At 37.4% G+C, this 5,592-nt stretch overlaps 1 long non-coding RNA gene across 1 annotated transcript; it reads left to right on the forward strand.

Annotated features, from left to right (window-relative positions):
• The first annotated feature begins 1,337 nt into the window (after positions 1-1,337).
• Positions 1,338-3,446, forward strand: LOC113357619. Its single transcript, XR_003363732.1, has 2 exons — positions 1,338-1,446; positions 1,539-3,446. It is a non-coding gene; the product is annotated as an uncharacterized LOC113357619 (long non-coding RNA).
• Positions 3,447-5,592: the final 2,146 nt, after the last annotated feature.

The raw sequence follows: 5,592 nt of genomic DNA on the forward strand, positions 1-5,592 counted from the left end.
GCATCAACAACCTACGTGGTAAAAGAAAACAAAAGGAAAATCGCAAGAAGATGTGAAGCAATACCTGAAAAGAATATGAACACAATCCTGTGGTGATCGATATGGAAAGAAAGGCTCGAAGTGCTCTCTTATATTACGCAAATTGATGAAACCTGAAAAAGAAGAACTCTTTACCTGCCATACATAAAGGCTCTAGATACGGGATATCAACTGGTTAGATGCTTATCTATCTGAGATAATTGACTCACCTGGGTTGCTGACGGAAAGAATATCGCCACCATAAAGGAAAGCATGAAGAGGGACGGGCAGATAAAGACAAAGAAGAAGTGGAAAAGTGATTCCCTTTTATACGCATAGTGCTTTCGGAATTTAAGTAAAAGAGGAATTCCTTCCTGGACCTTATGTAAAGAGTGGGCAGCTGAGCCTGCAGCACAAAGGCTCATTGGCCCGATCAAGGCACAAAGACGTCGGCCACGCACAGGCCTATCGCCAAAGGTCGACCAAGATTTCCTGGTAATCCCTACAAGCACTACCTTTTCAGTTTGTTCTTGACTTTCACCATCTAATGCTTACCCCGCAACAATGCCACTGTTACGTTCTAAGAAGGGACTTAATGTTAATGGTGGTTTTTAGTTCAGGGCTAAAATTGTACAACCCTGCATTTAATATGTTGTCATTCTGCAAAGAGATAGAGCCATGTAAAAGTGATGAGTTCACAATCTTTTCACTTGCGCATTCATTGAGCAAATCAATATATTTCCATGAAATTTATCCAGAATGGTGCATGTAGCAACGATCCCACATATTCTGTAAATTTCGACACCTTGCATGTATTATTCATTAATATAAGGCGCATTCAAACTTTCTGTGCTATGTTCCCCAGCTGAACCCTTAATATTGATATGACATGACAATTAGTGTTCACTCGCAAGCTGAGTAGCATGAATTTTCCGAAGTATCAAGGTTAAGGTTTGCATAAAAGTACTCAATCGGAAAGCTGCTGCTCTCTGGCAATAAATTTAAAGAACTCTGTGTCAACATGCACAATTCAATCAATTTTGTGGCAATTGACAAGATTCAAATACCAACCTAATTTGTAACGACAACGTATATTTTCCTTGGGCTTTGAGCCCTAGCCCAACCCATATGAATGCTTTGTTTAGTTAAGTAGTCATCCCTTAGCAGCAATTGGTGAGTATGATTAGTAGGTACCTTGGAGAATTCTAGAATTTTTTTAGCATGTGTGCCACGTGACAAACATGAGCTAGCTAGGGAGGTCTTCGTAATTTACAAAACCAACTATTATTTCTTCAAAAGAAAAATCCCATTTTCTTTTCACTATTCTTCCCTTTTTCTTTCTCTTTAACTTCTGGTGAATCAGCGATTGAAGGAAACAAATCACTAAACGTTAGTTGATTTAGATCCTTGAATTTAAGTAACGTGGAGGTACGGAAATATTTCCTCAACTTCGAATTGTAATCTTATTACCAAACGGGTTCCACAATGTGCTGATTAAATTTCTGTTTAATGATGTGAAGTTTCAAGGACAAGTCTGCAAATGGTTCTTTTGCTGTGGAATGAGCGATTACGGCAGGGGTTTTTCTTTCCCTTAAATTTCTTGTTTTACTTGTGCAAATCAAACTGATTTTGGTTAAGCTCGTCATTTTCTGTTTTGCCTGATTTATGAAATTTATTAAATGGGTGTTTAGTAAATATGCCGAGGGAGTAGGATTGGGTGTTTTCTAACAAATTTTTGTTTAATTTCAGGCTACAGATTTTGTAGTTTGTGAATTCATTTTTCCTATAAAATGACTGAACTTTATTTTCTTTGAAATCCCACCCTTTTTCCATAATAACCCTTGGTTATTGAACTGTGTACGGTCTGAATGGTTTAGATGATGTTTCCCTTTGATAAATAAGAAATGATTTGTATCCATGCAAGTGCTAGTTTTTCTTCATAAGCCAAGATTTGTATTGAATTTTTAAATTTGCCCTCTTTCTGTTTGTTAAAATGATTCAATGAATTTCGAATTTAAACCCCATCGATAGCCGATAATTTGAGACTCATTTACTGGATTTGTTTTGTAGTTTTGTAACCTCCTTCCCACCCTGAAACTTTAAGATTCCAAGCCATGGATTTGTCTTGTATCACTAGCTTGATATTTTAAAATCCATTTTGTTCTATTCAACATAAAAGAAATGAACGGCCTCATAAAAAGACCCATTGCTTTACCGATTAGTTCATGCTCCTTAATTTTGGTTACTTGCTTTAAACCTTGAATTTGAATTTTGGTTAGTTGAAATGTTTTGAAGTCAGAAAGTCCACTTTCAGTTTTAGCCTCCTATCTATTTCGGACACTACACTAAATATCATTTTTACAATTTCGTTTTTCTGATACAAATGAACTTTAACTGGTTGGGAATTTGGTTTTAAATTTGCTGATCAACAAGTTTGTTTCACTTCTTTACGGAGTTCTCTTTGATTCACTTACAGCCACTTGAGTATGTTTTTCCCATGCCATTTCACTGATGACTCTCCCTCTCTCGGCAATTAGGACACATTTTACTTTTTGGTCTTCTGTTTTGATGGGAACTTTTCGTACTCTTGTGAGAATTATGATGATTGTTCACATACTGGTTTGGTAGACTTCAGTACTGGTCATTCTCAGCAGTTTGAATTCTTTCTATTGATCATGAATTTTAATATCATACTTGTGGTAAGTGATTCTCGTTCTCTTGCTAAGTTCTCATGCAATTGCTGCCAATACTTGTATTTGTAAGTTTTGGTTATGGATTCATAACGTGCTTTGTGGATGTTTCCTTCCTGACAACTATATTTGGAAACTAGAGAACTCTATTTTAGGAACGTCGGGGCTAAGTGGCACCCCACCAACTCGGTGGCTACCCGGAAGATCGTTGCGGCAACGATGGCTGGTAACCAGAACTACCCTGACGGTGGCACTGGCCATGAAAGAATAGAGCAATTTTATTTGAATTTAAATGAATGGCAGCTTACAATTGTTTGTGAACAAATGCTTTACATTTATTTATGGATTCCAGATTTATAGTTTTATGCTTTATTGATGCTTTAACCTTTGGCATTTTATTTGTATATCTCGTAACGTTCGATTGTCGTTATAACTCCTACTGGGCTGTGGGCTCACCCCGTTTTGTTTTGTTTTTCCACAGAGTACGAAGAGAGATTGAAGCAGTAAGCTTGAGAATAACTTACGACATGAAGCGTTTGAGCAAAAGTGGTATTTTTCTCTCATCTCTTATATGTATATCACGGGGATATCTGGGTAGTCTTAAGTTTCCTTTGGCTCATGTTTTTGTCATATTTATGTTATGTAGATAACACTGGGATTTCGTGCAAAGTTTATATTTATGTTATGTAGATAACACTGGGATTTCGTGCAAAGTTTATCCGTCGTAGAGGGGTCGAATGGTTTTTGTTTAAATATACTCAGTATCCAATATGCTCCCCATCTTACTGTCAATTTTTGAACTTGTTTTAGTCTATGAGATTGAAAGGGGTCTGATCCATAAATTTTGGTACTTTCTTTATATTTAAAATCTTTATGTATTGGTGTTAAAAGATTTTTTTGGTGGTTGTAGTAATGATGATAAGGGGTATCGTTCAAACTCGAACTTGTGAAGGTAATGGATTTTTATATTTAAAAATATATATACAAATATTGACAAATTGGTAGAGAGGTATTGGGACTAATGATTCGGCCAATCTTCATAACATAAGGCTTAATGATTTATTCTCAACAATAATAGCTCAAAACATATATGGACTCTTATTTTGCCAAAGTCGATTCTCAAAACATTGGTTGTAAATGTTAAGCATGGAACATCAAATCCCCTAAGCTAAGCATGACCCATCTAATCAAATAACACCCAATTTAATCAAATCATATTTCAATTAATTTTTAATGCAAAAGTCTTAAAAAGAATTAATAAAATTACCCATTTATGAAGCTCAGCCTCCTCCGTCGCCCCAGTGTTGGGGTTTAACTCATCATAGTAAAAATGTTCTCAAAATAATTCATTGATGCTCAAAAGTGTTTTACAATGAAGAGAAATACAAGAAATTGATGTAAAACAGAACTATGCGACCCACAGAAGACGTCCAGAATCAACGACAGAGCTGAGTTGCTGTTGTCGTTGAAGAACTATGACCCACAATCGACAGTCGATGTTTCTGTTGATAAACGACTGCTGCTGAGAGTCCGTTCTTCGTGTTCTTCAGGCGTGTTAATGGCAGCAGCAGCAGCAGCAGGTAACTTCTCTGCAACTCCTCCTGCGCCTCTCTGATCGCCTCCAAACCTCCCCAAACTCTCGACCAAACCTTTTCTAACTTCTCTACACCTCTTATATACTTCACAGCTCAAAGAAATCCCGATAGAATCTCTTTTTTTTTCTTCTCTGCCGTTGAAACAATAATCACCTCTGTCAGTGTTTGTACGCGTCTGTTAGCTATAAAATAGCCACCAAACTCTTCCTATGACTTGAACAGGACCAAATACATGATTATACAGCGTAAAACTCTCCCAAAATCTCCACAAAATCTTTGAAAGTGCACAACAGGACACGTCTCTCTGTTTTAACTTTGATTGCTTCTCCCGGATATTCTAGCCCAATTAAGCCCATGAAATCATCCATACTAGAATTGTATATCCATATCACGTCCATCCCATGAGAATCAGTGATTGAATCTCATTAAAACTCGTCCGAAAATCCAACCCTAAATCTGTCTGGTGAAAGGAAATTTTCCCGCCAAAATTTGTTTTCAAACGGTGAAGGTGACCTCCCCCTTATCCAGTTCTGGTGTCCCTTTAGCACATGTCCGAATTGGGTTACCCCTTATCCATAGTGAGAGTCCGAATAACACTTTCCCCTTGGGTGCAAATAGTAATTTTTCTGGGATATTTTCAACACTTTTTCAGGGTTCCTCCGGGGTATTTCTGGGGTGCTTCTGGTACGTTATGTACGGAGGTTCAAATGCCACATTTTGAGCCAATTTCGCCGCAAAAGCTTATTTCTCCAAAAACACCTACAAAGACATAAAATAACCAAATAAGTACAAAATCGAGCACTAACAATATAAACAATTGGGACAAATTAGACACATAAATGCGTCTATCAAATACCCCCAAACTTATTATTTGCTAGTCCCGAGCAAATCAAATAGAAAATAAAATCCTAACTCACTGTCGCAGGCATCGTCGATTGCATTTAGCGTATGCAATAAGCCTTTAAACCCCTAGGTGGCCCTAGTGGACGAGTTATAGTCTCGGGTGGGTTTACCAGAGGTGTACCCACAAAACCTGTACTCCAGACCTTAGCTATCTACGCAGAACCTTGGAAGGCACTAAAGAATCTCCTTGGTTGACATACTTATTGACTACAGGAAGAAGTACCCTGATGCGAAATTCCAATTGTTGTACACGAGTTTGCACTCAAGCATACTAAAATTCATATAAAGTGACAGAGCTCTACTCAGATAGTTGCACTATGGACATCATATTCGGAGTCAAAACTAATCACATGGATAGATCAAGAAGATGGATATAGAAAACATAG

Source organism: Papaver somniferum, chromosome 3 (assembly GCF_003573695.1).
Source record: "Papaver somniferum cultivar HN1 chromosome 3, ASM357369v1, whole genome shotgun sequence".
Classification (NCBI taxonomy): Eukaryota; Viridiplantae; Streptophyta; class Magnoliopsida; order Ranunculales; family Papaveraceae; genus Papaver; species Papaver somniferum.